Raw genomic sequence first — 12500 nt, forward strand, 5'->3', positions numbered from 1 at the left:
TTAAGGTTAGTAATTAATGCGATTATCTTCTTAATGAATTTACTTCTTCAAGAGAAAAGGCAGATTCTAATCCTTGATATTTGTTTGATAACGAATAGACCCTTATCCTCGGAGAGGAGAGAAAACTCAATTGTTATGGAAAAGGGCTAATCAAATCCAGGAAACAGGAAAAAAGATCATAAAAAATAATACGAATAATATTCAAACATAATTCCAAAAAAGTAATAAGAAAAAATGAAAATGGCAATAATGTTAAATGGGCTACTGTCCGAAAAAGTGATATCACCATCAACAGCCTTTCCAACGTGAAGAAGACTAGCTTCTCTCTCTCTCTCTCTCTCTCTCTCTCTCTCTCTCTCTCTCTCTCTCTCTCTCTCTCTCTCTCTCCATTTGTTGTTTATTACTGACTAATTAGGTTCAGTGTAAAACAATGGAACAACACACACGCACATATATTATATATATATATATATATATATATATATATATACATGTATATATATATATATATATATATATATATATGTATATATATATATATATATATATATATATATATATATATATATATATATATATGAAATATATATATATATATATATATATATATATATATATATATATACATATATAATATATATATATATATATATATATATATATATATGATATATATAATAGATATATGTACACATATACATATACCAAAAAGTGCTTCACATCACTAACAAAAGAAACAAAAAGAAACAAAACTCCCTAAGGCTACCATTTGCTTCCACCCCCCTCCCCCAACCCCTAAAAAACGCTTCTTTTATTTCTGACTGGAAACCCTCCACCCTTTTTTTGTACATTGCCTGACTGAAATCTGGTATTCCTTCCCTAACAGTTTGTCCAAGAACATTTCTCTTTTTTCCCCCCTTTTGCTCTCTCCAGGTTTCTCTTGACAGATATCACAACACGTTGCAGTGTTCTCTTCGTTACGTTGTGTTATCAGGTTTAGCGTTATGGTTGTCATACCTGACATTCTGACTCCACTGTTTCACTGTTTCTGAAAAAATCTTTTAAATTATTGTTATCACAGCTAATAGTATCGTTAACATTATCGCTAACAGTTATGGATTCTACTCAAATTCAATTTCATTGAATAATTTCACTTTTCAATTGAGGAATTAAAGTTATGTGGATAATTTATTTTGAATTTTTCATCGTCATCATCATCCTCCTTCTCCTCCTCTTTCCACCTCATCATCATCATTATCATTATCATCGTCATCATCATCATCACCATCGTCATCATCGTCCTCCTTCTCCTCCTCCTTCCCCTTCATCATCATCATTATCGTTATCATCGTCATCATCATCATTATCGTTATCATCGTCATCATCATCATTATCGTTATCATCGTCATCATCATCATTATCGTTATCATCGTCATCATCATCATTATCAGTAGTAGTAGTAGTAATGGTAATAGTAATAGTAATAGAAGTAGTAGTAGTACTAGTAGTAGAATAGTAGTAGTAGTAGCATTAATGATAATAATTATAATAACGATAACAATAACAACAATAAAAGCAAAAACACAGAAATTGCGCTACCGATATCAATCTTGTAAAATTCAACATTTTACGAGAGAGAGAGAGAGAGAGAGAGAGAGAGAGAGAGAGAGAGAGAGAGAGAGAGAGAGAGAGAGAGAGAGAGTATATATTGCGTTGTTAGCAAACTTGGCTTGCATTGCTGATTTATCTGCAGCATCAATTTCAAGTCGACCTCTACTTGATCACTTGAAGTCTTTTTGATTACGACATGTCCGAGACCTGACGACTTTCTGTTTGCATGCAAATCGAATATTTAGCCAAGATACATACAAGGAATTACTGTATAAGAAAAAGATATGTATGATATGAAGAAAACTATGTATTTCATAGTTTAAAATTGATCTTTAGAGAAACTAATATTGAAAATTATTTACTGATAATTTATACATAAAATCGTTTCTTGAACATATGAATCATATTTAACGTAACAATAACGGAAAACTTATAATATGAATAAATGAAAATAAACAGTTCTATTTATAAAAAAAAAAATATATCAAAATTTCTAGTATTTTATGTATATCATAGTGAGAATTATTCAGTGGTAATTTGATAGTATTCTTTAGAAAAACTAATATTGAAAATTATCTACTGATAATTTCTACGAAATATCATTTTTAACATAAGAATCCTATTTAACATGAAAATAAAGAAAAACTTAAACGAATGAATGAAAATAACCAGTTTTATGATAAAAAATGGAATGGAACAAAATATTTTTGTATTTTATGTATTTCATAGTGAGAATTATTCAGTGGTGATTTGATAGTAATCTTTAGAGAAACTAATATTGAAAATTATTTACTGATAATCTGTACATATTCTTTTTTTGAACGTAAAATCTTATTTGACATAAGAATAAAGAAAAACTTATTATACGAATAAATGAAAATAAACAGTTCTATGATGAAAAAAAAAAAATGGAATCGACCAATATTTATAGTATTTTATGTATTTCATAATCTTTTATAGAAACTAATATTGAAAATTATTTACTGATAACTCACACATATTCATTTCTTGAACATAAAAATAATATTTAACATGAAAATAAAGAAAAACTTATAATGCGAATAAATGAAAATAAAGAATTCTATGATAAAAAAAAAGAATCGATAAAAATTTCTTTTATTTTATGTATTTCATAGTGAAAATTATTCAGTGGTGATTTGTAACTAACCTTTAAAGAAAATATTTACTGATAATTTCTATGTAAGATAATTTCTTGAACATAAAATCCACATTTAATACAAATAAAGAAAAAGACTTAAATAGTTATTATCATTATTATTATTAATTGCCAAGCTACAACCCTAGTTGGAAAAGCAGGATGCTATAAGCCCAGGGGCCCCAACAAGGAAAATAGCCCAGTGAAGAAAGGAAACAAGGAAAAATAAAATATTTTAAGACGAGTTACTACATTAAAATAAATATCTCCTACCTAAACTATAAAAACTTTAACAAAACAAGAGGAAGAGAAATTAGATCGAATAGTGTATCTGAGTGTACCCTCAAGCAAGAGAACTCTAACCCAAGACAGTAGAAAACCATGGTACAGAGGCTATGGCACTACCCAAGACAAGAGAACAACAGTTTGATTTTGGAGTGTCCTTCTCCTAGAAGAGCTGCTTACCATAGCTAAAGAGTCTCTTCTACCCTAACCAAGAGGAAAGTAGCCACTGAACAATTACAGTTTAGTAGTTAACCCCTTGAGTGAAGAAGAATAGTTTGGTAATCTCAGTGTCGTCAAGTGTATGAGGACAGAGGAGAATCTGTAAAGAATAGGCCAGACTATTCGGTGTATGTGTGGGCAAAGGGAGAGAACAGAAACCAGAGAGAAGGATCCACTGTACTGAAGTACTATCTGACCAATCAAAGGACCCCATAACACTCTAGCGGTAGTATATCAACTGACGGATGATGCCCTGGCCAACCTACTACCTACAATAATAGTAAAAAAATTATATATAAAAAAAAATAATAAAAAAATGGAATCGATCAAAATTTCTTGGGATAAACTAAACAACAACAAAAATATATTAAAATCTATATTTAGCAAAATAAAACAAAGATATTATGCGGTGGTAGCTTGTAGATTATATATATATATATATATATATATATATATATATAAAACTAATATTGATCTCGTTTCCTGATTATTTGTATGCAACGTATTCATATTCATATTCAGCATAAGCAAACTTAAGAATTTTATATTCGATTGAAAAATCAATTACATGAAAAACCATGAAATTGAAAAATTACTTAAGATATATTTCATATATATAAAAAGTTATTCAACTTAAGTAAATAAGAAACTACGAGGTAAACAACACTTGTTTGTTCTGAAATAAAATTATCGATGACGGAAATACTTTAGTGATGCTTTGAACTTGGCCCTTAGAGAAATTTAAAAACCCTAATTACTCAAAATAAGAACAAGGACTTACTATATGACTAAAAGACAAATATTTCTAAATGTAAAATAATACTTTGTAGACATATTAGAAATTATTTAGCGGTAAAATTTACAAGGCCATAAAATTTTTAAAAAGCACAAACCAAGGTTGACCGTATTATTAATTTCATAGATATACAAAGGTACTCAATATATGTAAAATCATCTTACACTAATATTTTCCTAATTAAAGAAAATGGAAATATACTACACGATAATTCCAATTCAAATAGTTTTCCAGGTCAAAATATATTTGATCTCATTTCAAAGATGCAAATCTCATAGCTATATTCTTCCACATGAAAAAAATCTTCCTTCAACGGAGAATCCCTATTTCTATAACTCAGTCCTTGGGGGACCCTTAGAAATTTCCATAGATATGAATATCTTTATCTTTTTTCTTCAAAAGCCCATTCAATTTCTATCCGATTTGACATCTGAATCCTGGTCAACGTTGCTCTTCTTTGTCAAATACCAGTATCAGATGATAGAACGTGTAGTATTGAACAATTTATCAAAAAAAAAAGGTGAAATATTGCATTGAAAAAACGTGTCATTATATTTCAAAGGACAAGAAAAAAAACAATTTATGAAAAAGAGGTGCAATATTGCATTGAAAAAACATGTCATTATATTTCAAAGGACAAAAAAAAAAAGTTTATCAAAAAGAGGTGCAATATTACATTGAAAAAACGTGTCATTATATTTCAAAGGACAAGAAAAAAACACAATATATCAAAAAGAGGTGCAATATTGTATTGAAAAAACGTCCTTATATTTCAAAAGACAAGATAAAACAAAGAGTATGAGTAGCGTGAGCGATTCTTAAATCTAGTGCAAACTTACATCGCTTTTTTATGATGATTTGACTCAGTCGTGCTTCGGGGCAGGAATAACATGGATTACTTACAAGATTTATTCTACAATCCAAATTTTATTGTAATGTTTTGACTCTAGGGTATTTTGGACGTAAGGCCCGGTGCTGATGCCGGGGATGCCAATCAGCACCGAAGCACAATTAGAGGAATATCTGGCAGCTACATAATTTGGCATAATTCAATAGGCTCAACACAAAGATAGAAGAAAAAAGGCGGGATATATAGGGCTAAAAAGTGGGATTGGAAAAGAGTCTGGAGGTTGTTGCAAAGACCCTATAATAATACCTACAGTGCACTGTAGTAGTAGTAGTAGTAGTAGTAGTAGTAGTAGTAGTAGTAGTAGTAGTAGTAGTAGTAGTAGACTAAACGGACATGGTCCATTTTTTGCAGAATGCTATTCAAGGTTGAATGTCTAGAAAATCTTATCATAAGAAGATATATAGGGCTAAAGTGTGGGATTGGAAAAGGGCCTAGGATGCTTCAAAGACCCTATAATAATACCTACAGTGCACTTAAAGTAGTAGTAGTAGTAGTAGTAGTAGTAGTAGTAGTAGTAGTAGTAGTAGTAGTAGTAGTAGTAGTAGTGGTTGACTAAAACAGACATGGTCTTTTTTTTCCAGAAAGCCATTCACTGTTAAATATCTAGAAATTTTTATCATAAATTATCAAACAGCCTAATTCTTCTCCGGCTGGTTTTCAAATTAAAAGCTCTATTACATTACATTACCGCCTTATTAATCGTAATTTACATCAAGACATAACCTGAAGCAAATGAATCTTAGGCCAGATGAAAGATTAAATTCTGGTATAACATGACTTAACAAAAATAACAGAGACCACGACCCTTTCATATACCAGATGGCCATTCCTATCAATCAATACGAATTAATAAGAATCACAAGGCACCAATGTTGTAATAAAAAATGTCAAAGGTTCTGCTTTAAGAGCAACAAATAGAACAGGAAAATATACTTAGCCGTCAGTTTTTATTTCTGATAAAAATATGTAAAAATTCATATATGCCAAAAAAAAAAAAATAACTACAAAACAATTCATATCCGCAATGCTTTTCTAAACCCCTTAAATCTATGATCTACAACAGTCAGAACAGTAAATAATTTAAAACCTAAATTATGGGGAATTCTTAAACTTCGTATATCATGAATATATTTCATCCAAGAATAATGCATTTTAGTGCCAGTTAAATTTCAGCTGCCCATGATGGAAATCTTATTGCAATGATGGTAAAGTTTAAGAGTTTCTCAGACTACCCTAACGGATGGGGAAATCTTATTGCTAGGATGGTCAAGTTCGAGAGTTTCTCAGACTACCCTAACGGATGGGGAAATCTTATTGCTAGGATGGTCAGGTTCGAGAGTTTCTCAGACTACCCTAACGGATGGGGAAATCTTATTGCTAGGATGGTCAGGTTCGAGAGTTTCTCAGACTACCCTAACGGATGGGGTTGCTAGACCTACGCTTTTTTTTATATCACACCATCAGATGATAGTTCACTAGGGTTCAACACATGTATCTAACAGGCATGAGTCGAGAGTTATGTATCATTTTAGGTGAATTCATAATCGTGAAGTTGACAAACATCTATTTTTCCGTTGCTGATTATTTGCAATATCATAAGTAAAATCCAAAACATCTGCAATAGCAAAAGATAAGTAAGATATGCAATATGCAAAGGGGAAGAGTAATTTTATTACACATACACCGAATAGTCTGGCCTATAGTTTCTACATTTTCCTCTGTCCTCAGATACCCAAAAACATTGTGATTGCCAAACAATTCTTCTTCGCTCAAGGGATTAACTACTGCACTGTAATTGTTCTGTGGCTACTTTCCTCTTGGTAAGGATAGAAGGGACTGTTTAGCTATGGTAAGGAGCTCTTCTAGAAGAGGGCAATCCAAAATCAAACCAATGTTCTCTAGGTAGGGGTAGTGCCATAGCATCTGTACTATGGTATTCCATTGTTTTAAGTTACAGTGCTCTTGCTTGAGGGTACAGTAGGGCGTGTTTTCAATATGGTTTCTCTTCCTCTTGTTTATTTTTTCAAGTTTTTATAGTTTATACAGTATATAAAAGATCGAATTTATTGTTATTACTGTTCTTGAAATATTCTATTTTATTTGTTCATTACTTTTCTTGTAGTTTATTTATTTGCTTTCCTCACTGAGCTATTTTCCCTGTTGGAGCCCTTGGGCTTATAGCATACTGCGTTTCCAACTAGGGTTGTAGCTTAACAAGTAATAATAATAATAATAATAATAATAATAATAATAATAATAATAATAATAATAATAATAATAACAGACAAGCAATCATCGACACTAGAATCCGGATATTAAACGGAAAGAACTGGTGTCAAAAAGGGATCCAGCTTCATACAAACAAATAAGCAAAATTAAGAAAAAACTAAAACCATCTAAAAACAAGTGAAAAAATCGCCCAGTCAAAATTAAAAGGCATTATTTATATCTATGTCCTATAATCATGCAAAAAAAAAAAAAAAAAAAAAAAAAAAAAAAAAAAAAAAAAAAAAAAAAAACACGACTGACAATATGTTGAAATTTGATGTTTAAAAAAAAAAATCATAAATGAATGTCCTTCCAATATATGAAAATGAACAAAGATATCGCTGCTCATAAGTTTTGCGTAACAAGATTAAATATGTAATATAATATTACTTTCATATGGGTTTAATTTCATTCTTTCAGAACGCTTGAGATTTCCTTCCCTTTTTTTATTCGTTCCAAGAATATTAATTTCCAACCTTGATCCTCCCACAGATGGAAATCTGATCAAGAATTCCATAATCTATTTCATTAGGAACTTTAATATCATTGGATTACATGATATTTTAATAGTGACATCTTCAAAAAGAAATTAGATGTCATCCCAGCCTAGTTTAATAATAATAGATGAATTTCATAGTAGATAATTTTGGTAATAAAACGAATTATTTTCTAATGCCAAAAGTAGCATAAATCTGTCCGATTTTATTCATATTTCAAATACTTTTCAAATGTAAAATCTATCTTTTTAATGAGATATGTATAATAATTTGCACATTATTACTCAATTGCTATATACAGTAAGTTAAGTTTAAAAAACCGGGTGTAACTCAATGCAAGTCTCTCTCTCTCTCTCTCTCTCTCTCTTCTCTCTCTCTCTCTCTATGTACATACATACATACACACACACACACACACATATATATATATATATATATATATATATATTTATATACATATACATATATATATATATATATATATACATACATATGTACTGTTTGTATATTACATACCTGCTACTTACTACCTACTACCTATATGTCATGTATAAATAGTATGAAAACTAACGGGCCAAGAACACTACCCTCAGAAATACCAGATACATTACTATATTCACTATGGTACCCATCAACAACAACAACAACAACAACAACACACATACACACACACACACACACACACACACATATATATATATATATATATATATATATTTATATAGGCTTACGAAGGAAATAATTTAACTTTATGATAAATAATCCTAAAAACTATATTTACCAATGAAATCTTGAGTTATATGAAATCACCACAACGTCAGTCTTTAAGAGATCACAAGGTATTATATCATAGTTTGACAGACATATAGGTTTCAACTTTAAATGCAAGGCAGTTGTATTTCGAGTCTCTCCATAAGCATTACAAACGACACTGAGCCTTTAAGTCTAATTAACAATTTCAGTAACGACATAAATCAATTAGAAGTCTTTGCATAACTTGAATCTTACGCGAGTTCTCCTTGAAATCCTATTACGTTTCAAGATGAAGCTTTAGAAACGTCTCTCTCTCTCTCTCTCTCTCTCTCTCTCTCTCTCTCTCTCTCTCTCTCTCTCTCTCTCTCTCTCTCTCTCTCAAGATGAAGTTTTAGAAACGTCTCTCTCTCTCAAGATGAAGTTTTAGAAATCTCTCTCTCTCTCTCTCTCTCTCTCTCTCTCTCTCTCTCTCAGAGAATGTAGTAAACATTAACACGTAAACGAGTTCAAGATTAAGTTAGAATATATCATATAAACTCTAACGTTCAAACCAAACAGTTCTACCCAAAAGTAAGTGGAGTCTCCCTAATGACCTAAAAAGTCTTTGAGACATCCAAAATCCCCCCCCCCCCTCTCTCTCTCTCTCTCTCTCTCTCTCTCTCTCTCTTCTCTCTCTCTCTCTCTCTCTCTCTCTCTCTCTCTCTCTCCGAGTAAAAGCTTATGTCCATAGTTTATAATGACAGTTCCATATAACTTCTTACTAAACTGTTATACATAAAAGAGAAACTTTTTCCCCTACATAGAGGTTTCACTTCCGAATAATAGTCCTTCAAGATGTAAATGGAGAGGAAAATTGTTATAGCTGTTACGGAAGAAAACTTTACCCTTTGAATAGAGATGATTACCCAGGTTCCGCATCTCTTCTACTTAACTAGGGAAACTTTATTTTGTATTTTTATGAGCCGTGTAAACGTTTGGGGGAAGATACTTATAGAAACTATAGTCATTTTTTTAGCGAGGCAGATTTGCACCGACTCGCAGCGGTGCCTTTTTAGCTCGGAAAAGTTTCCCAATCGTTGATTGGTTGGACAAGATAATTCTAACCAATCAGCGATCAGGAAACTTTTCCGAGCTAAAGGGGCACCGCTGCGAGTCTGTGCAAATCTGCCTCGCTAAAAATATGACTATAGTAATGCCTTCCAGCAGTTTCACCTACAAAAGGTAATCCCTCTCTTGCCTTCAAGTAACCTTTTCGTTAGAGGTTCTATTAGTTTTCATTCACTAATTATAATTACTATTGTTACTAGCTAAGCTACAACCCTAGTTGGTACAGCAGGATATTATATGCTCAAGAGCTCCAACAGGGAAAAATAGCCTGTGAGGAAAGGAAATAAGGACAAAAATAAAGTACATGAGAAGTAATGAACGATGATATTAAAATATCTTAAGAACAGCAACAACATTCAAACAGATCTTACATAAATAAAGAATAAAAAGAGACTTATGTCAGCCTGTTAAACATGAAAACATTTGCTGCGAGTTTGAACTTTTGAAGTTCCACCGATTCAACTACCCGATTGGGAAGATTATTCCACAACTTGGTCACAGCTAAAATAAAACTTCCAGAATACTGTGCAGAAGTAAATTCCTCGAAGGGTTAAATGTTCCTCATGAGCGGCAGACGCAAGTGACGAGCTAATACTTAGTCGTAAAATGTTATACAATATCATTTATTCACATATAATCAACACCCAAGACCCTTTCCACCCATGGCAGGACCCCGGAAGACCAGGCAATGGGTGCTGATAACCAAGCAGGGGTTCAAAAATAATCTCCCACCGCAAACCTTAACTCAAAATGGTATTCGAACTTAGAACACACATATTACGAATTCTTGACATGTCAAATTTTGTCCTTAGCCATATATATAAACATTTAAAAATACACAAACATACATATGAATATATTTTCCTGAGCCATACATATAAACATTTAACAATACACTAACATCTATATGAATAATTTTGAAAACCTCTGTAAAAAAATATAAAAACAGTATTAACAACAACAACAACAAAAACACCTACTTCTAATCAATAGCGGAGAGGTGATTTGAATATCCTGGAAAGTGAGAGATCCACCGACCTCCATCTTCTTCCTCGAGGCAAGATGATTAAAGCCTCGACTGGAAGTTTCGTACCAGGTGTTACTTCTCCCTTCAAATTAAGGTCTGGAAATGTAATTGGGTAAAGTCATTGAAATTCATATTTGATTTATAGTTGGATGCATTACTATTATTATTATCATTATTATTATTATTATTATTATTATTATTATTATTATTATTATCGTTAAAGATTTTATAGTTTATATAGGAATTATTCATCTTAATGTTCTTACTGTTCTTAAAATATTTCATCTTTCCTTGTTTCCTTTCCTCATTGGCCTATTTTTCCTATTGGGGCCCCTGGCCTTATAGCATCTACTTTTCCAACTAGGGTTGTAGCTTAGCAAGTAATAATAAAAATATTATTATTATTATTATTATTATTATTATTATTATTATTATTATTATTATTATTATTATCATTATTATTATTATTATTATTATTATTATTATTATTCTCCTTGAAATCCTATTACGTTTCAAGATGAAGCTTTAGAAACGTCTCTCTCTCTCTCTCTCTCTCTCTCTCTCTCTCTCTCTCTCAAGATTATTATTATTATTGAAAATCAACAAGACCAAAATGGAACAGAAGTCTCACATGGACAATGATAAAAACTAGAAAAAATAAATACATAACATAATGGATCAATGAAATGAAAACAAAGGAAATTGAGGTTAATCGTGTTCAAAGCGACCATTCTGAAAAACAATGAAGCGTCAGTAATGTCTACAATATTCTGTATGTTTAAGAACAGCGTACTCTGCGACACTGAACTTCTGTAATTGTCCAAAATGTTGTTGTTGTTACGGTGGCCGATGGGGTAACGTCCCTGACTGGTGATTACCAGACTGGGGTTCGAGTTCCGCTCAAACTCGTTAGTTCCTTCTGGTCGCTGCAACCTTACCGTCCTCATGAGCTGAGGACGGGGTTTTTGGGAGCCTATATGTCTATCTGGTGAGTCATCAGCACCAATTGCCTGGCCCCTCTTTGGTCCTGCCTTGTAGGTGGAGAGGTCTGGGCGCTGATCATATGTATATATGGTCAGTCTCTAGGGCATTGTCCTGCTTGATGGGGCAATGTCACTGTCCCTTGCCTCTCCCATTCAGGAGTGGCCTTTATTTGCTGGTCTAGACGGATATGCGGTCATTTGACATTACAAAATGCATCAGTAATTAGTATCTTCACTAAATGGTATTGAGGTCGGTGACCGACTTCAACACTTCTCGCTCTGTCCTCCACTACATTATTCCTCACTGCTTCAATATATTCAAAGGGAATTCAGTGCAAAAGTTCACAATGGAGTTCAATTATGAAGATGTAAATTGCCATTATCTTGTGAATTAGTTCCTTTTCATTCAACTTTTTATATAGATAATCAATTACCAGGACGAAAACAAAAGCTTAGGAGATCTATGAACAAGGCTAATAGACCTTGGCTAATACATCAACATCATATGCACACATAAAGGTATTGATGAAATAACTATTCATTACTTTTTAAAACTGCAGAAAATTAATATACGATTGGACAATAATTGTTTCAAGAACAGTTAACGTTTCACGTAAAACGACAACGAATTAATCAGATGGAATATAAATAAAAATGATCAAAAATGATTGCATTACAAGAATATTCACATATCACCTGTTCACTAGTTTGCTGTTTGGCCTTAATTAAGGCGTTTGGAGAATATGACAGACTTATTACAATTCCAATACTCTCTCTCTCTCTCTCTCTCTCTCTCTCTCTCTCTCTCTATGTGTGTGTGTTTGGCCTTAGCAAAGGTGTTGGAGAATGTGATACACTTATTATAATTCCAATATTCTCTCTCTCTCT

General features: G+C 32.0%; 1 long non-coding RNA gene across 1 annotated transcript in view; it reads right to left on the bottom strand.

Annotated features, from left to right (window-relative positions):
- The window catches only part of LOC137630393 (uncharacterized), a 118674-nt gene that overhangs the window by 63009 nt on the left and 43165 nt on the right, over nt 1–12500 (bottom strand). Inside the window, exon 2 of the long non-coding RNA XR_011041701.1 lies at nt 10583–10725. This is a non-coding gene — a long non-coding RNA (uncharacterized lncRNA). The remainder of the gene's footprint in view (nt 1–10582; nt 10726–12500) is intronic.

The sequence above is a fragment of the Palaemon carinicauda genome, chromosome 38 (genome assembly GCF_036898095.1).
Source record: "Palaemon carinicauda isolate YSFRI2023 chromosome 38, ASM3689809v2, whole genome shotgun sequence".
Classification (NCBI taxonomy): domain Eukaryota; kingdom Metazoa; phylum Arthropoda; class Malacostraca; order Decapoda; family Palaemonidae; genus Palaemon; species Palaemon carinicauda.